The 20,460-nt window shown below is 44.9% G+C and overlaps 1 protein-coding gene and 1 long non-coding RNA gene across 7 annotated transcripts in view; both read right to left on the bottom strand.

Annotated features, from left to right (window-relative positions):
- ANAPC10 (anaphase promoting complex subunit 10) overlaps positions 1–20,460 on the bottom strand; it is a 529,205-nt gene that overhangs the window by 493,253 nt on the left and 15,492 nt on the right. Inside the window, exon 2 of one of the 6 annotated variants that reach the window (XM_069631215.1) lies at positions 8,971–9,181. The exons of 4 other annotated variants lie outside the window; for them this stretch is intronic. The gene's annotated coding sequence lies outside the window, so the exon portion shown is untranslated. Of the gene's footprint in view, positions 1–8,970; positions 9,182–12,194; positions 12,214–20,460 lie in introns of those variants that run through there. One more of the 6 variants, XM_069631216.1, reaches the window with a different exon arrangement.
- Positions 13,179–14,796, bottom strand: LOC138515543 (uncharacterized). Its single transcript, XR_011282064.1, has 4 exons — positions 14,507–14,796; positions 14,197–14,369; positions 13,717–13,782; positions 13,179–13,614 (listed from the first exon to the last, which is right to left on the bottom strand). It is a non-coding gene; the product is annotated as an uncharacterized lncRNA (long non-coding RNA).

The following is a 20,460-nucleotide window of genomic DNA, read 5'->3' as shown; positions in this document are numbered from 1 at the left end:
TTATTTGATGGTCATAGCTTGCTCGCATCTTAGATTTAGATTATGTGTTTTTCTCACCCATTTATACAGTTTAATAAAACACCCTTAAAACATCACTTGTGTCTTTACGGTTGCCACTAGGAGTTCCTTACAGTGGTTTGCCTGCCTTATTAGCTTTAGGAAGTTTATTTTAGAGCAATTTTATTGTGTGCAGATTACTGCTATTTGAAAGAAAAGAAAAAAAACAGTACTTCTGCTAATAAAGTGGGCTCATCTCACAGAACAAGGTACTGCGAAGAGCCAGGAATGAAACACGGACACAGAGCGTTTTATATTTGTGGCTAGACTTTTATTGAAACAAAAAAGGGGGATTGGAAAATGATTCACTATCCCTATTGTAGGAAGTATTTACGGGACTAAAGCAAAACTAAGGGTCTGTGCAATGTCAAGATGTTCAAAGCAAAAAATGTCCTGTGTCCGAAATACTATTCTGGCTCTGGCGTTCTAAAAATGAACTCTAAGGTGAAGAGGGGAAGGTCTTTGCCCTTGAAAAGGGTGTAACTCCAACACAAAAGTTCCAGATGGAGAAAGTTCACACCCTGTGACACCCTGCCACTGGATTGCTCTTCACTGGTCTTTAAACTTTATAAGATATGGGTTTTCCTTTTGATCAGGAAAATAACTTGTATGCAAAACAGCTTGGTTGTTAGTCTTAATTTTGGCCCCATACCCAGTGTACTCTCCTGCCTGGTTTCTTCTCCTCTTTAGTATATTTCACCACAGTGTTTAGCTATCCCAGATATACCCTTATCAGGACTCCCTCATGTGATTTACTTTACACAATGTCCAACTTAAATCTGCCAGGTATACTCTCCTGCAAGATCTTTCTCATATTTCATGGGGCACACTTGCAAACATGACAATATTTTGTATTCACTCCATTATGTCTCTTGAGGAAATAAAAGTCTCCCATGCTCTCTGATACGCTTCTTTTTTAGTTTTTTATTGCGATATTGGTTACCAAAGCAACCTTACAATACAAAGTAGAAATATCAAAGATAAAACAGATTAAGAACATTTGAACAATCCTTACTATATAAAAACGAACACAATAAAAATGAATACAGAGATAGAATAAGCGATCCAATAAAACCCCACATTAGCGCAGACCAGAAAAGGTCAATGGAAAAGTCATATTTAGTTGGAACATTTGTTTGAAGCATCTTGCCCTACTCTCCGGAAAGTATGCAAAAGCAGTAACCCAGTGTTTCAGGGTTTCCTGGTGAACTGTAATATTGCAGAACCTACAATAGAGGTTATCAAATTGAGCCGGTTGGCCTTTCCAATGAAGAATGCGTTATTTCGAATGAAATTGGTTGAGGTGAAAATGTAGGTAAACATCATGGACTTTGTTGCAAGGCAGCTGCTGTAAATACCAGGGGATGCATTCTATTTTATGGGTGAATTTTGCGTATTCAGTATACATGGAGTAGAAGTAAATTGCATCCACAGTTTCCACCCAATCTAGCTTGTATAATTTTGCCTTTACATAACTCGGTCGTTGAACTAATTCCTCCTCTGTGCAACCAATACGAATAAGGATGTCCTGCATTCTTTTAACAAAAGAATTAACAGAAAAGACTGCAGATTCCTCAGTAATACAGAGCAAGTCTGTCTAGAGGCTATTAGGCGACAGGCAGAGAATCTTAGAATAGGTAGCCAACATGCGCCAGGTATAGCGGGCCTTGAGCGAGATAAGGCAGAATTTGTGCCAAATAATGCAATTTGGAGACCGAGCACCTGTTTGCACAGTTTACCTTGCATAACATTTAAATAGTCTCCCATGTCCAGTAGGCAAAAATCAAGTCCATACAGGTTCGAACTTGGCCAAGTAGAAACGTTGAATCTACAAAACAGAAAATGTCCACACCTTTCAGCAGAGGCATTTAATTTGGGAGGTCATGGAGGAAAGCTTGGTCTGTAAGCCTTCCTTCCATATAACACCTGAAGACCGATTGCTCAAAATTGTACCCCAAATATCTAAGGGAGTCCACTGAGTGTCTCCCCAGCCAGACTCTGAGCACTATATTTCACAACTTTCTGTCCCTTGGAAAAGATAATTTTGGATTTACCCCCATTGGGGGATCTATTGGTGATACAATATTGGGCAAATATGATGAGCTTAACTTGGAGGCCCCTTGGTGTTCCATCGAAGAGGATAAAATAATCTGCAGAGGTAAGCCAATCAAGACTGCCTAGTCTTGCAGATGGCATGATCCTACCCTTCCACAAAACCTCCACATAAATATTAAAGAGGACAGGGGCAAAAGTACAGCCCTGCTTCAAACTTACCCAAGGATACCTCCCGCATGAGGCACAACCTCAATGTGATGCTAGTGTGAAGCAATGCCAAAAGCTGGACCAACTTTTTACATACATTCTAGCTTACAAGTTTATTCCACAATTGTGATCTCACCACACAATCAAAAGCACTCCATAAATCCATGGAGGCCATATAGACCTCCCCCACATCCTTAGTGTGTACATTGGAAAGGAGATGCGCAAGAATAGTGGCATTTATTCGGAGTGCCCATGTTTTTTCCTGAACCCAACGTGGAATGCCGAGAACAGAGTCAGTTGCCCAATGAGGTCCCTAAAGAGTATAATTGAAAAGACATTACAGGTGGCATCAATGAGGGCAATCAGTCTAATTGGCCAGGTCAGCAGGGTCACCCTTCTTGAAGATTGGTATAATAATCAACTGAACCCAGGAAGGAGAGATTAGATGGTACATAAATACTGCATCAAAGAGCGGCTTTACAAGGGTTGCCCAAAGGGAAGGAGAGCTTTTTAGAACAAAAAGGCGGGATGTCATCAGGGCCAGGTGCCCTTGATGGTTTGAGCTATTCGATAGCCCAAACGATGTCCGGCATTTCCCACTGGCACTCCCCCAGCTCCATCGGTCCCAAATTATATTCAGTACAGGAATTCATATGCCCTGGAAGCGAGTATTTAGTCTCAAAGAATGCAAACCAAGTGGAATGAGGGAGAGTCCATAGCCGACACACGCCCCCCACAGGCAGCATTAAGGTTCGCCCAAAAGCTAGTTTCCTTGCCGACACACAACCTATCCAATACCCACAGATATGTCGTTCAAATGACTCAAAGGTCAGAGGATTTGACTAGATTTTTTTTAGGAGTCTGCACAATTTGCCTTTGCTAGGGTTTCCGACAAGCCCCGGAGTCACAGCTTTCCTTGGGTGGGCTCACTGGCTCTCTGTAGCATGCGTCGGTTCTCCTGCAGTAAGTATCCAGTGGCTCTTCAGTGTCCCCTTCCTTCTTCCCGGGATCACCGCTTCTACTTTGTGGCTTCCGCCTACCTGCTTTGGGTTTCTCTGTGCTGGAGCGGGGTAGAGACTGCTTTTCGGTGGCAGCATACGCAAGAAGTCTTCCCTTCTCTGCCTCTTGTGGCTTCCTCGCAGCGGACCGGCTCTCTCAGTCTGCTTCCTCAGCCTCATCCGTGAGCCAGTTAGCTCCACAGACTGCTCAACAGTACAGCTGTCCCTCTGTCAAAACTGAGGCCGAGATTCTCCCTGCCAGAGTCCTCCTACTGTCAGTGGGCTCCGCAGTTTAAATGTCCCAGCACCAGTATGCGCTCGCAACCACAAGAGGGAAGCTTGTGCTTCTGTCCTCCATCGGTCTTCATTAATCAACGCAGCTTCTTCGTTACAGTACTTTTACATACAGGGAAAGAGAATTCTGTTCTTGAGGGCTTGTGTACATAGTATGGGAAGGTATTTTCAGTGGCTTCCAGGGACGGGTGGAAGAGTGACTTGACAATATGCCATCAAGTCATGGGGAATGAAGGGGGTGTCCCTAAAAGAAAAACGGTGTACCATGTCTCGTCAGATGAGGTCATGTCACTCCCTTGAAGGTTTCCTGCCCCAATGTGATCCTCCATCATATAGCCCCCTGCAAGGTCAGGATCAGGTAGCGGCGGCTGCCGTCCCCTGGCCACATGGGGAGAGGTCACCACTGGGAAAGAAGTGATGACACCAACGGATTCATCAGAGTACACAAATGTATGCAAAGGGTTATGTTAGAATAATGGCAGGGTTGGTTCTTCTTTTACTCCTTCCAAAAATATTGACTTTGAAGAAAATCAAGGAAGGTAATAAGTATATAAAAGAAGAAATTGGAGTGATGGGCAGAGTTGGATGGGGAAGAGGCATCAGAGAAATGAATGGAGACCATGACAGAAGTGCCATAAAATTGGATGATGGGCTAGGGGCCCATTGTGGGGGGTGGATTGGGTCTATTTAGCCTAACATGCATGAATATGTACTAGCCGACATATTTTGAAATTAAGCTTTTCTAGCTTTTGTCACTCTACTTGGTCTTTGCTTAGTGATGTCCCTCCACCTTGTATTCTCCCTTCCTCCTCTGTATGCATCCTTCTCTCTGCAGGATCAGCAAGACTTCTCATCTGCTTCTCTGAAAACTGCCTCAAAGGATACATTCCTGTGCCAATTCCTGTCTCTGGAAACACATGTTGTTCCTGCATGATAAATACATTAGCCTTCGGTTGTCTGGGTAGCTCATGTTGTGACTGACGGTCTGTGAGGAGGGCTTTGAGGGACGGTTATCCCCTCATCCTGTATGTAAGGCTCTGAATAATATCGAGAGGCGCTGTTCAGTCCAGTAGCACTGGGCAATACGTTCTTGCTTGCAAATGGACCTCTGTGTGTCTGTGCCATCTGTCAGATGTGTGTCCCAATTATTCCTGGCCTTGTAGAGGCACGGTGCTGGCAGGAGTCAAGCGCCAGAGGCCTAAAAGTGCATTCCAGGCCTCAAAGTCCACAATCCGTGCCGGACCTGGAAAAACCAGTGTCAGCCGTGCTACATTTTAGTTTTATATGTTCCCTAACATCTGCTCCCCTCTGCATTTTCCTGGGCAGTCCAGGAAAAGTAGAAAGGAAGTAGGAGTATAATGTAACCAACTTCAATGCGATTGGTCACAGACTCACATGGCCTATCATACGGCAGTCTAGGTGCAGTTTAGAAAGTAGACAGGCACCTGGTATGCCAAACACGTAGAGGGCTCATAGATGGCAGAGACAGTCCTCTTCAGGCAGCAACATTGCACTTGTGGTAAACATGCTGTACCTGTTCTGTGGAAATGAAACTTGCACTGTAGCGAGTGACAGAGAGGCTTGTACTGTAGTTGCCTTTGCTGTGTGCTGAACCATTTGTATACGGGATGATCACTGTAACCCAAAGAAGCCCACCACTTAAAGTAACGGTACATTTGCCCGTAAAGCAAGTTTATTGCACAAATGGCCGGGAGGGGCTAGATAACATCAAAGAGTCACACTAACCAGAGTCTCCCTGAACCATACAAAGAACACATTTTATACAATTTGCAAAAGTTAAAATACTCCCACAGGTTTTGTTACAAAGTCAACCGCCACACTATTGATTAAACCTATACAATATAACCATATACCCTTCCGTTACCACACTTTTCATTGTATAGATTCATTTAAACACAATTCTCTTTAAACTTATAATTGCATGTTTCATATTTACACTACACCCCTCTCTGGGGTCCTTTCATATTTGGTCACAGCTCCATCTCTTAGTTACACAACTTAGTTTCAATTATTACAGGTTCCATTTGGTTGGAAACATTTACCACTACTTGTGACAGACACGGCCATTCTATAGAAATTCCTTTACTGTGAAGGAGGGGAACAAACACTTCCTTTTGATCTGTTGTTGGTTTTATCGCCCAAACTTAGTGCTCACATTTCATTGTAAACTATGTGACTTACCAGTCCAGCCCACATGGTCCCAACCTGCAATTTGCCCTTCCACTAGTTCCGTAATCAACCCGTTTTTCTACACATTCACCCCAACCTAGTGGGGGACACGAGATCATCCCTGCATTTATTTCAGAACAGTTTCAGTACCCATGTGAGATGAAATGGCAGTGGCCCTATCCGTAGACAGGGTTACGATCATCATAGCAGCGGTTCTAGGCGTTTGGGCAGAGCAGCACTGTAGACATAGTTGACAGGAACAAAAGAATTAAGAAAAAGACAAATAAAAGTATGAGAATCTTCTTAGTTATGCTCATCCACGAGGGCACCCAAGAAAAGAATTTAAAAAAAGAAAAGAGTCCAACAAAGTCATCAGTAATTCCTGCCTTCCTCTTCTTGGCCCCAATCAGGTTGTGCAGTGCGGCAATCCTCCGAGCCAGTTTCCCATTGTTGAATTCATTGGGAGGTAAATATGTGCAACACATACTCCCGATCTTCTGGCAAACCCCACCCTCAATAGCCGTTAACAGGTTGAGGATATACCAATTCTTCAACGCTACTGTCATGATTCCTGCCCCTCATGTCCCCAGCCCTCCAAGATGTCAGGCTGGAGCCAGGCCATGATCACCTACATGGCCCTTAAGGGCCTCTCCATCCCTCCAAAGACCCACTTGGAGTCAGACTTGGCGCTTGTGGCACCAGACTCACTCACTCCCATAGGATAACATTGGGGATTGGACTTTTAGTGCATTGATGGGGACAAGATGGATGCCCCCACATATTTCGGTTCCCAGAACTGCATGTGCACTCTAGTCTTTTGGGTGTGGTTCAGCCCAGAGACACCTGGGATACCCAGAGGCTGTTTAAGCCACGCCCAGGCTGAGAAACAAGCTTTGTGTTTTCTGCACCTGCAGCGTGACACTCACCGTGTTCAGATCGGTCTCCAGTAGGCCTGCATCTTTCTTCTGCGCTCAGCTCCTGCAAGAACAAGAACACCGGTAGGTACAGCCTTACCTTGCAGCGCTTCTGCCCATCATTCATCGCTTCTTCTGTTCTGCAGGCATCTTCGGCGGTGTCATTCCCATCCCGGCACGCCACTTCCTAAGGAAAAGAACAGAAAAAAGGCATTAGTAAGCATTCAGCAAATGTTCGCTTATTTTTAAAGACTGTACGAGCTTCAAACGCTTACCTGAATCCCAGACGCTCTAAGGGAACTCTGTCTCCAGAACCTCTCATCTATCTGCAAGAGGGAAAAGACACTCCAGGTTAGTGTGGAAACATCTAGAGGCGCCGCATACTGCGCTTACTCACCGCATTTCTTCTTAACCGGTATCCACGCCGAAAATGTTGCAGCACCTAAAAAACACAGAAAAAGTTCAATAGAAATACGAAAGGGTCGCATCGCACATCGTGCTCTCACTCCCCTTCAGCGCTACTCATCTCAGCAGCACGTCGCCATCCCCAGATGCCGGCCATCATCTAAGGAAGGAAAGGAATGAAGTTAGAGAACTGTTTAAAAGACATTATACTTACCTGTTGGACTCTTCCCAGTGAAGTAACTAGGCAGCAACAAGCCCGCATCAATCAACGCGCCCCTGCGCTGAAAGCAGGACGGAGAGCACACTTTCCAAGAAAACAAGGTGAGCTGTGGATCAAAGGGAAGGGTTGGACCCTGGGTAGAAGGGGGTTCAAGCACACAGAGACAATAGGGAGTTAAACTCTACCAATTCTGTGTTTCAGGCCCAGCCTCCAGTCGAGTAGACTCCAGGGAAGGGTTCGAGGTCGTGAGAGGTCAGAACAGGCTGAGTGACGTCCCTGTGGATACCAGGTGAGCGTTACACATACAAGCCTCAATGCCAGAGTTCTTCAATAATTGCACTAAATGCTGAGTCAGAGGAATTCATAAATAATAACTTTTATCGAATAATTCGCAACCATTTAGATAGTTTACCAAAGTTGGTACACCAGGGGTCAAAAGGCAACAAACACATCTCGGTCCTGCTGAATAGTCGAAATTGTTCAGGAATTTCCATAAGAGCCTCAGCGGATGCTAATAAATGTAGTTTGATCTTTCCGATCATTTCAATTGGTCTGTTTATCCGAAAGTCTGTAAAGTCCTTTGATTGTCCACACTTGATGGCACAAAGGATGCAAGTGGCACAGGGGACACAAATGTAGACTCAGATTTTCAATTTGGAAGCATCAGGTGGCTCTGGGAAACCACAAGGACGGGCACATGCAGGGTGGCAAGACTGCAAACGCCTCGCCAGGCCGGAGAACTGCTTGTAGGAAAGCACAAGCCCAGAATAAGTCGAGAAGTGTTGCTGTACCTCCATCAAGATCAGCGATGAGTGAGGCTGCAGTTTCAATTCGTGCCTACAGGCACTGTGCCATCACCCTCAAAACACAGATAAAAATATCTAAGTAACTGGATCTTAACAGAGTTGTCTGGCTCTTTGGGAAAAGTATGAACTTTAACATGGGTCACACACTAGGTTTATTTGCGTCACCCCTTCTTCGGAGAGTCCCACCAATCCTCCTGCTCTGCAACTCTTAACGCCTTGCTCCCATTTATTGGTCAAGTACTTCAAGACTAAAATGTGTACTCTTTGCATGCAACGGACGTCCTTCTGTTCCCCTCCCCCCATTTGATAGTAAACATTTCGAATGGAAGAATAGAAGAGGATACAGAGGGCCCCTGAAACAGCCCTCTGACCCTGCACAAGGTTGGGGGCATTAGACACTATAGCTTTGCTACGTCTACCACATCAGCAATAAATAATCTAGGGACACCATAAGCCTGGGGGATAAGGGAGCAGATATAATAACACGACTGTCGCTCTCTCTGCCTACCCTCTTTATATACTATATATTATCTGATGCAAAGCCGTGTGCATCATTTTCTATTTCGAGGTCTTTTGATTCTGCCGTATCCATAGTACTTAACAAATCAGATCCATTTACATTCCTACTATTAAAAACCTAACACAGAAATCAATAGAAATAAATCTACACATTTTTAAATCCATTCTTTTGGTTTTACAATCTGAATAACAATTCTCAATCTTTGTGTGATTCCCCCGCCCCTTTCCACTGGCGTGAACTGCGATTCACTGGGTCACAGGACTGCTCTTCCCCCAGGTGTCAGTGGAGGGACGGTATCTCTTACACGTCATGGATGTAGATCCAATTCTTGTTGCCCTCCACTTTGACTGCAGTCGGTTTAGCAACAATTACTCCGAGGTCAGATGGAAATGCTGTTCATTCCAGCGGTGAACAAAGGAACGTACACATATGGAGTCCCCAGGGAGTAGCAATGGTTGCTGCCTATCTGGTTGCTTGCCATCTTTTCTCGTTGCTTGCTGATGTGATGCTGCAACCTGCGAAGACACAATCCCGACACTCTTAGTTAAGGCACTGTAAAGGAGGAATGGTGCCACAAGTAGACACTGACAAGATTGCAAGTTTCAAAACCTTTATTTTGAATGGGGGCTTGGCAGAACTAGCATAAACCAAAGAAAACATTCTTTGTCAATCTTGTCAAAATAATAATGGGCTATGCTAAAAAACCTAATGCCTGCCCTTTAACTATGATAACAAATGGGTGAAGAGATATGGATTGAGTTTTAAGAAAATCAGTGTAAAAACCAAATGTCAGTGTGGCTGAACAACCATCTCTCCCCACGTTTTTCAGCACGTGATAAGGTGGCACACTTGGCTTGGGTAACACACTCTGGCTTCAGACACATGGATGCAGTTCAAAGATCATGGACCAGGGCCTGTGTGGCCTACCACGATCAAGTTCCTTTTTTTTGGTAGTTCAACAAAATTTCCACAGTTCACAATCACGGCTCAGCTTCTTCCCCAGAAGTACAATTTCACTCAGGTCTCCCTATGCCGAGCTCCGACCTTTATATCACAGTTCATGATGTTTACTTCCACAAGTTTTGTGTCACATTCACTAGGCTCCCCTTCGTCGGGCTCAAGCCTCTTACTTTTCCTACTGTCGAAGACTTTCGAATCTGCAAGGATGTTTCTATGACCCCTGCATGACCACTTCACCTTTCTTCGCATTTGCGTTTCTCCTTACAACACATGTTGCTTGATTCCTTATAGCTTTGCAAACATAGAAAAAGAAAATTCAACAAAATCTTTGCCAAATGACACTTTCTTGCAATGCCTTGTGGTACATGCAGTTTTCCCTCTCAGGCTCTCCTCAGTCGGGTGCAAGCCTCGTTTCCTACTTTCTCCATGTCTTTCTTGTCTGCGTGAAATCACAAAGACCTTAGATTGTACAGCTTCTTACGATAGGACCACTTTGCTAGTTGGTATCGTACTGCACCTTTGATATGATATGGCATTTTTAATGCACCTATACACAAGTGTTTCAAGGCGCGACGCGGCAAGGGAGGGGAGGGGACCAAAGGGAGGACAGAAAATGATCTTACTAGGCCAGGTGTCATTCAGATCGCACAAGTGCATGGGTAGGGGGCAGAGACAGTGAAGTACATGGGAATAGATAAATAAATAAATAAGTAACGGCCATCATGTGGCAAGTGCATGGGTAAGTGCAGACATCAGGTGTCAAGGGCTGGTAGGGGGACTGTAGGAATACAGAAACAGTCCCCAAGTAGGGGGTTGGCAGGTGGGGAGTGCAGTTGTGTGAGGCTGGAGGGGGAGGGACCTGGGTCAGAGATCAGAGGGTGTCCAGGTAGCCGGTGAGGAGCAGAAAAAGCAGAAGCAAAGAAAGGTTTTGAGGTGCTTCCAGAACCGGAGATGGTTCTCCTCAAGTTTAAGGGAGGCAGGGAGGCTATTCCAGAGGGAGGCCCCAGCCGAAGAAAGATCTACCACGTTGCTTTGAGAAGCGACTGACCGAGGGAGTTGGAGGCGGATGAGCGGAGAGCTCGAGAAGGAAGATATTTAGGGAGAGAGAGTTGAAGATATTGAGGCCTCAGGCCCCAGAAGGCCTTGTGGACGATGCAGAGGGTTTTGAACTTAATCCTCGTAGCCACTAGGAACCAGTGCAGAGATACGATCCCTGGGCTTGAGGCCAAGGACAAATCTCACAGTTCTGCTCTGGATAAGTTGCAGAGGGTGGTGATTAGAAGCAGGCAGATTTATAAAGAGGCTGTTGCAGTAGTCCAGCCTAGTGAGAACCAGGGCCTTGGAGACAGTGAGCTTTTGCGAAAAGAAGAGGAAAGGAAAAATACCTCTGAGGAGGTGCAGCTGGTAGTGTGACTTCTTAGAGACGTCAGAAATGTGAGGGGAGAAGGAGATTGTGGAGTTGAAGATGACCCTGAAGTTTTTAGCCGTGCAGGTGGGAGCAGGAAGAGGGCCAAGAGAGGCCGGCCATAGAGCTACATGAAAGGAGGGAGCAGGTGTGCTGATTAGGAGAATCTCAGTCTTACTGCCATTAAGGCAGAGGTCATTGGCGGCACACCACTCCTGGATAGCAGACAGTCAGAGATGAGGGAAGGAGAGGAGGAGGCTGAGGGTAGCCTGAAAATGAGCTCGGTGTCATCCGCATAGCACTGAAAGTTGGTGCAGAGAGCGGCGATGCGGTGGGCAAGGAGTGCCAGGTATTGGTTAATCAGCCAGGGAGAGGTTAGACCCCCTGGGGGACACCACAAGTAGAGAAAAAGATGGCACAGAGGAAGGACCCAAGTTGGACCTTGGAGGGTCGGTCAGAAAGGAAAAAAGTCAGCTATGCCAGAGCCTGACCAGTGATACCAGGTTATCACGGAGACGGTTGAGCAGGATGGCATGGTTGACAGTGTCAAAGGCAGAAGAGAGATCAAGCAGGATGAGGACACAGGGGGTGTTAGTTTCAAGGTTGGAGAGCAGGTCTTCACGGATGTTCAGGAGAGCAGTTTCCGTGCTTCTGGCTGCTCTGAAGCCAGACTGATGGTCATGAAGACAACCAACAGATTCAGAGTGGAGATTAAGCTAGGAGATGGCCAGTTTCTCCAGGAGCTTGCCCAGGAAGGGAGTGATGGAGATTGGGCGATAGTTAGCCGGGCACGAGGGGTCAGCAGAGGGTTTCTTAAGAAGAGGGTGCACAAGGGAGTGCATCGGGAGGGGATGGGAAAAGTGGCGAATGAGTGATTGCAGAAATCAGCCAGGGTAGGAGCCAGAGAGTCGATGTGGTCCTTGACAGTTTAAGGAATAGGGGTGAACCTGTTTTGACAAGACTTTCATAGCTCGGACAGGTCTAGAAGAGGAAGTGCCAAAATTTACCCTTGCCTCCCTCACCATAGATGCATGAACTGGGAAGAAGAGCAGAAAGAATAATGAGCGCACTCACCATTTTGCACCAGTCCCCAGTGCGCCCATGGATGACAAATATGCTGAAAGATACTCACTTCAACATTGCAACCTAAAAGGAACACAAACCTTGCCCAGAGTGGATGAAGAGCTTCTGGGTGCCAGCAGAGACACTTCAATTGACAGTGCTGGCTAAAAGCGCTAAGAAGACATGCTACATTAGCCTCAATGCAGCAATACCGCCATGCAGAATCTACAAAACACAAGAATTCCTGTTAAAAGGCTTGCAGATGTTCACATGAATTAACCCCATGGAAAAGCAAACGTATGAGGACCACCTAACAGCGCTATACCTCATTAATTCATGCATTATCAAATGGCACAATGTAAGCCATGCCCGGCTTCAGGACATTACAGCCAAATACACTGGTCTCATTGAAGTCCAGTGGCGCTGGGACGTCGCGAGACACGGGAATGCATCTTGCATGCCCAGCTCAGCCAAGGTCATGTAAGAAGATAAAAATCTTCTCCTTTGAACAACAGTGAACTAAGCACAGACAGCATCAATAATGCTTATAAAATACAGCTAATTCAACCCAGAGTATGGAGACAAGACACGCAACTCAGTGGATCTGACAGCCAGCCGAGGACTCTCTGAGAACGAAAAGACAAGCTCGCAAAAGCCAGACATGATTTGCAACAATGTGTAACAAGAATATCGGCATGTTGCATTTGAAAGCGAGCGCATTCAAAAGCAGTGGTTAGTCACACATACTTATGACGCAGAAAGACACTTACTTTTACATGGGGAACACACACACACACTTCGACCTGGGAGCAGATTGTGTCTCAAGCGTGGAGACCTCAGCTCTAGCAAAAACACTAGAAAGACATTGGAGAAAGCTTAAATGGCCCGAGATTCCTCTCCAATTACCTGCATGCGATAGCTTCTTAACTTAAGAATCTCGTTACCTCCATGCTATGTCCCTTTTGAGGAGAGTAGAACACTAACATAAATGTGCCTATAGGAATATCAAGCACTCATAAAAACTGAAAAAATGTAATACAAAGCTTTATTATATTAATATATATAAAAAAACATATACACAATAGTAAAACACAACATATTGCAGGAAAACTCCTGCCTAAAAAGATTCTCTCTTACTGTTTCACGAAGTGCAAACCTGCAAATTCACCATCAGTCTCGCATATAACCGCTATCTAACAAAAAAACAGCACCATTCAACTCACACTTATAATGGCCACATCTATCGAATACTCAATTGAGGGAGCTCCCACCTTGCGGGCTGCTCACTTTTACCAACACGTATTCTTGTTAGGCGAATCCTTGTGTCTACAACCACAAGGTTGTAATCTATTCAATAGTTTGTTACTGGGTGCTGTCAAAATATACAGCACCTAAAACTCCCAACATGTTTCGTTCTTTCTCGACAAGAATAATACAAATATAAGAACTTCTTCAGGGGAAACTTCGACAAATAGGTCTTCACTTTCTTGCGCCACCCACACAGTAGTGTTCTTTTCAAACCTTAAGGGAGACAGCATGAAAAAACAGCCATTAGTAATGCTGTTTACTTATTCAATCAGCCTGCACTTACAGGAGCTACTAAGTCTCCTGCAGTAGGCTTACCGTGGTGGCTTTAAACAATTAAGCTTCCAACGGTTGAGCAGGTGCGTCTTCAAAGTTGACTGCAATCTGTCAATGCAAACACACCATTCAATCACAACTGCGTCATTTGAGCTGTACATACACAATTTAATTTAGAATCAAGTATATTGTAGAAGGGTGCCTGTGAGGACACCAATCCCAATCTATCTCGCACTCATTTGCAAACGCAACCAATTATAAAGAACAGGTAAAGTACCCCATTGCAACCTGATAATTTTCTCTAATAAGACTGGCCTTATTTTACCAGTTTATCTCATGCACCTCAACTATAAAATTCTAAACTCGGCAAAGAAACAGATTTAACCCCAAAATGTGTTCTACAAAATACAATCACTAATGCCGATACTCCGGCTCCTACAAAAACCTTTGGCGTTATCTGGGTTCTACCTCTTTAAATCTGTTTAGCCCGTGTATAGAAATTTACAATGCGACTTCACTTACTTTGAACTCGAAGATCGTGTGTCGAGTCTTTTAAAGCTGCGAGCCTTCGTTGTGCCTCATAGGCTCTTGTAAACGGGTGATGCTCGTTAGAAAAGGCAGAACGCTTCCTAAGTAAACTGTCTCCTCACTGGTATTGTGCTCAACCAGCTGGACTTTTCCGTGCCGCCAAGTTCCTAAACACAGATATGAAATAAAGTAAGGACGTTACTTTCATTCTTCCTTGCTTCTCAACAAGTCTAGTTTTCGAAAATGAAACGGGGGGCATGTTAAACAAACGCAACAGCACCAATTACAACTAATAATGACTTACTGGAATTGAATTGCGGTCCTCGCTTCGTCATGCCCGGTGTGAACGTACGTCCTCTATCATCCGATTTGTTAGTGCCGAGGACGGGAGCGGCTTTTATAGCACAGCCCTTGGCTCAGCTGGCTGTAATTAAATCACTTAACACTGATTATACGAACCCCCGGCCTTCGACCTGCAATGTGTTTTCTGAAGGCAGAGGGCGGTTCAAAACTGTTTTGCATACAGTACGTTTACATCATGGCTCCAATTATAAGAAATTCCTACAGTTCTTAATTACTAGTAGTTACCTTATAGACAAGCCGTCGTTTATGATATAAACATTAGAAATAGATGAAAACCGTGACATTGCGTGACCGGCCCCTAACACTTAGGAGTACATAAAACTTCCACTGCAAGGTTCAGTTAGACTTGCATGCCTCACGATTGAACAGAATAACCTCATCTCGTTCCCAAGTGTGCTCGCTCCATGGTGCTTTAAATACATTTTGCAGTCCAGCACAATAAAGCAAACGGCAGTCTTTGCAAATGGCGAGAAATGCCGAAACTTTACCAATCTGTCTTAGTAACACAGGTTTGTTTTAAGAACAACATTATGTATCCTTAATAACAATACCGCCCAATCGGATTAGACTTTTTTAACTGAAACTTGTCCAGTCTGTAGCTTCGTTCAGCCCTGTAACTGCCGATATACACAAATAGATGAGCCACTGCTCTTTTGCCAGTAATCTCTTGGTTGAAGATTCAGTGTTATTAAAAAGGAGGTAAATACAACAACACTGTCCATCTGAGTTCATCTGGTCCGTGGTCCATCATCATAAAATGATTCACCATTGGGGCTGTAGAGGCCTTGTTCCTAATACAGATTCTGTTTTCTGTAACTCTCACTCTGATTTTTCGCTTGGTCATACCAATATACAGTTTGCCGCAGGGGCACCATATTGCATAGATAACATTACTAGTGTTACAGTTAGTAAATGTCATTTGAGACCAATGCTTCTCCAAACCAAGGTCTATTTGGGTGGTCCTACTGGTTAGATGACAATTGACGCAGTGTCCACAGGGGTTAATGTCCTACTACTTTCGGTAGACTCCACAATTCGGTAACACTGAGGTTGGTTACCTCTAGAGATGTTTTTTGTGAGAAGGTCCTTAAGATTGGGCCCTCTCTTGAATGCACATAAAGGAGCATCCAAAGGGCATTCTCCACCGGCGAGAATATGCCAATTCTTCCTAATGATCTTGATGACTTGGTTGGCTAAAGGGGTAAAAGTGCTAACAAACGCTATACCTTTATTATCCTTTATTCTGTCGTTGTATTCTAGTAGCGCCTTCCGATTATTGTTTTTAGATCTTTTAAGTGCTCGTCGCACTATTTTCCTTGGAAACTTCCTAGCATTTAGTTTGGCGCTCAAAGTGGCTGCTTCTGTCAAAAAAGATTTTTCCCTGAGCTGTTCCGTTTGAGGCGCAAGAACATGCGTTCTAAATTTGTCGTAATTAACAGTTGGTACAAAACCAAAAGCCCTATTTATTAATGTCACTTCATCCGCTCTAGGGGAAAAGGAGAACAAATTAACTAATAGGGTCTGCTGCTGCAGAGTCGTCTCGGGGCCTCGTCCCAATTGTCGGGGTTCTGGCGCTGTTCCAAAAAAACCTTGAGGCTGTTGGGGTAGGCCTCTGCCTGTGTTACCACGATTACCCTAATAGAAATTTTTCCTATTCCGTGCACTCCTCCCTGCACGAATTTGATTCCTGCTCCGATTACGAGAACCCCTATACCCTCTCTGGTTGGAAAAGCTATTATTACTTGATCCACCAGAGCTGAATGAGGTGTTCCCAAAATTAACTTGCCTAATTTGATTTTGTCCCCCTTGCTGGTATCCCGCAAAAAGATCATAGCCTTCTTTCGTGTACCGAAATGCATTTTCATGCGAAAATTGAAGTAGGTCCTTCTTCATTCTTGTAATACGGTCTTGGGTACAGAATGCTTTGAATTCTGTAATTTCTTCCAGCCTTTTTTTGTATGTTTCAAGTGGTACCAATTTCTTTATTTCTTCCTCCATTTTGTCGAGGTCCCCGGATATTTTAATGGTCATTTCTCGGGCCGTATCGATAATGAATATTGAGCTCAGCTCTAGCCAATCACCATCCGAGGACCCATGGGTGGGCAGCTTTTGAACACCGAACCGATGGGAAAACAAACATTCACAATGCAACATTTTTAGAATTAGCTAATGGGGAAGAACAGCCAAGCCAGCCCCCTGACAACATAGGACCAATTAACAGGGTTTCTATAAGGGAACTATATGTGGCCAATCACTCAGCAGCCAATCTCAGGATGAGATAGGTTTCTGGGAGCTGGCCCAATTTTGTGATGTCAGCATGATGCTGGTGCGTTACAAAACTGGCTTGCAAGCCAGCCCCTGGGAGAGAGACGGAGCGTGCTTGGATGTCTGTCCCAGCGCAAATCCCTGTGGGTTTTCGGCCAATAAACCACAGTTTGAAACTTGCTGCTTGCCCGGGCTCCTACTGCATTCATTTTGGCAAAGAAGGGGACCCCAGCAGCCCTAAACCTTCCTTGGCCTCCACTTCTACCCAACGGCATGAACAAGAGTCTTTAATTGCTTTCCTCATGAAGTCTTGCCACTTTGTTGCCGATACAATCTTTGTCTCACACAGACCAGTCTTTCAGGGCATTCACTTCACTCACCGGCTGTGTGAACTCCTTGCATTTGCAGGCGGCTCTGTTCCTCGAGTCAAGGTCTGCAGTTCACAGCTGGTGTCTCACCTCCCCAACTCTGCATGTTATCAGCCACCCTCATGGGTGAAAGACAATCACTATGCAAGCTTTGTTTCAATTGGCATTTCATCCGCAACCTTCAGGATCCCGGGGAGGCAACGACCTCTCGCAGGGAGGTTCAGGATTTCTCTCCTCCTTGTTTCCATCCCTTGGTCCATTGTCCTGCTTCACCTGGTTTGCCGCGGTCTGGAAGTACGGCTTCATTACATGTCTCACCTTGCTCAGAGTGTGTCGCAGTGCTCCACCTTTTTAGTCGTGTGGGGAGAGTTAATGTGCGTCACCGAGAAGTACAATAAAGTACCGTTTACTGTGGACAATGATTGCTGGATCTGTGCTAGAACGCGGTGGTTTGCTGCTCCATACTACCTGCTGAGCAGCCTTGATGCAGCGTTACCGATTCCCCCTTGGAGGACGTCTTATGCAGTCAGTAACACCGCTTTGACTGGCCTCGTCAAGTGAGAAGGAGGTTACTGTGTGTGCCCCGTATTTGGTTATTCTGGATTTCATTAGAAGTTGTGTGTGCCCCGTATTTGTCACTGAATTCTATTAGAAGTTGTGTCTTTCCTGTGATTGTTACATTGGACTCCATCGTAAGCCGTGTGCTTAACACCTTTATTTCTATTTCTAAGGTGTTTCCAGACGGTGGCTCCGCCCCCTGGCTGTGCGACACCCCCTTGCCTTTTCAAATACCCACAAACCAGCGCAACCGCGCGCACACCGAGAAGTACAGTAAAGTACTGTTTACTGTTCACAGTGCACGGCGAGGCACGGGGCGCTGGGTCACAAGCCCACTAGGAATCACAAGTTTCTTGGTGAGAAGCCCCTGTGCAGCTTGGGCCTATGGGATCGGTATAATTTGTTTCAGGTAACTGTTTGTTTTGGCCAAAAAGTTTGAGATAGGCACCCATGAAAGTGGGCTGATGTGGGGCTGGGTGCTGCCAAGATTCTGTTGATGGAAGGAACGAGAGATTACTAACTCTCTCATTAAGGTGCTTGCGGGCCTGACGCCTTAGAGAATAGGTAATGACACACGGGTTTGGAACACAAAACTTATTGTGTATTGGAATTGACATCTCTCCAAAGAGGGAGACTGGGTGTCTCATGAACCTGGTGCTCTGGAGAGTATCTATTGAGCAAATATCCCTGTGCCCCAAGTTGGTTCCTCACCCGATAGTGAGCAATTTGTTGATTTCATGGTGGTGTGTTGTTAGAAATAACGTGCTATGGGGAAACCAAAAATGGCAGTTCTACAGAAGGACCATAGGGCTGATTTTTTCAACGCGGTAAGAACGCGAAGAGCTAGCCTGGCACATGCGGCAGCGCTTCCTCTTCCTGCGCCTTGTGCGGAAGGAGGAGGAACTGCTTGTGTGCCCAGGACTGCTCAGCCGATTTGACAAACAGAGGATAACATGGATTCCCCTCAACCCTTGTTTGGTGACGAGTTGAATAGTGGTGTCCCCAGAGAAGATCCTTTAGTGGGAAAAGTGAGGGTCTTGGATGACTTTGGCTCAAACATTCCTGCTATTTTTATCTCAGATGATACTCGATGACCCAGTATATGATATACAGACAGGGGGTATAAGTGAGTTTCCACCGGGTGATGAGATAACAACTATGATTGGTATCTTTAATCGTGCCATTCTGGATGAACTCAGGAAACAAACTGATTTTGTGTCCAGGATCATTAAGGTAACAGATGACCTGCCTAAGAGCATGTCCGATTTACTTGTGCTAATACTCAAGGAGGGTCTGCTGGGTATGGGTGTGGAGTTGAAGACTGCACTCTCTATGGAGGGGAGTGGACTAGTGAGGGAGCAATTTCTACCTTCTGCTCCTCCAACTGATAAAGCCTGCAATGAGAGAGCACCTGCTCAAAGGTTTTCGGAGGTGGTTGCTAATAGTGAAGGGACAAGTTATGTCTGCCAAGAGTGGGGGTGGGGGTGAGGGTATGGGGCGATTCACCAAGCGTCAAAGGCTCGGGTGGAGGGGTTCCTTCCTGCATTCCTCAGTTGAAAGCAGCCAAAGAACGGGCAAAGAAAAACAACAATAAATCTAAAAAAAAAGGTGATCTAAAAAAATAAAACATTTAGAAAATTCCTGAGAGATCTGGATTTCAAACATCCGATTGATAGTGGAAGTGTCCGATTCAATTATTTATGTAGGCTCTCAGAGAGAAGCTACCAATAAAAAAGTAGTTGCCGATGACAAACTCTCCATCAACCAATATACTCAGAGTGAATACCAAGAGGGACCTGATGGAATGTATGAAACAATGAAAAAGAAAAAGGATCCCTCTTACACCAATCCAAACAGACTTGAAAGCGGCTTAAGTGATATTTTTGATATCTTTAAAAAAACCACTAACATCACAGAAATTGAACCTGCTGTAATAGGTCGCAACAATCCTGTCTGGGTCGCTACTAATGATATTGATAAGGAAGTTGTAGCTATTAAGTACATACCCAGGGAAGTTGGATTCCTTGATAAGCCAGCCAAAAGAACTATAATACAAACAGTGAATAAGGGCCTATATCATAAGGACCCAACTGCTTGTAACACGCTGCCTTTTACTAACCTTACAATGGTTAAAGAGTCCATCAACGGTAGGGGGGGGAGTTGGGTACGCTGCCGGTTCATAGTGAGGTGCTGGATCCTAATGTCATCCCATCTGCATTTAACCCGCAGATGAGAGTGGATGACATTGAGGAACGTTCAGGACATTATGAACGGAAAAAAAACTTAAGGAAAAAGGGAGATTTGATTACTTAACGACTAACAGCATGGGTGCAAGTGGTGAGGGAACAAATACTCCTAGCCAGCCACTTAATATATTGGCGACTGAGAAGGTAGTGATGCAGAATGAAAAAGCTGATATAAGCAATGAGCATGATTTGAGACAGCAGGCAAAAATTGATGAACTATTGAGGAATGTTCAGGATATTTTGAACGAAAATAAACTTCTGAAGGACAAAGGGCGATCGGATGACCCAATAAATAATTAAAATGGTTCAGGTGGTGAGGTAATGAATAAGCCTAATCATCTTTCTTACTCAAATGAACCTGAGGAATTGGGGACTTGGAAAGATACTGCAGAAACAAGATATGAACACAATCTGACCACATGCATTTGCGAATTTACCTAGTCTGATATGTTCCTTGT

This window comes from Ambystoma mexicanum, chromosome 6q (assembly GCF_040938575.1).
Source record: "Ambystoma mexicanum isolate Mex_15411 chromosome 6q, UKY_AmexF1_1, whole genome shotgun sequence".
In the NCBI taxonomy this organism is placed as follows: Eukaryota; Metazoa; Chordata; class Amphibia; order Caudata; family Ambystomatidae; genus Ambystoma; species Ambystoma mexicanum.
This window is presented reverse-complemented; position numbering and strand designations above follow the sequence as displayed.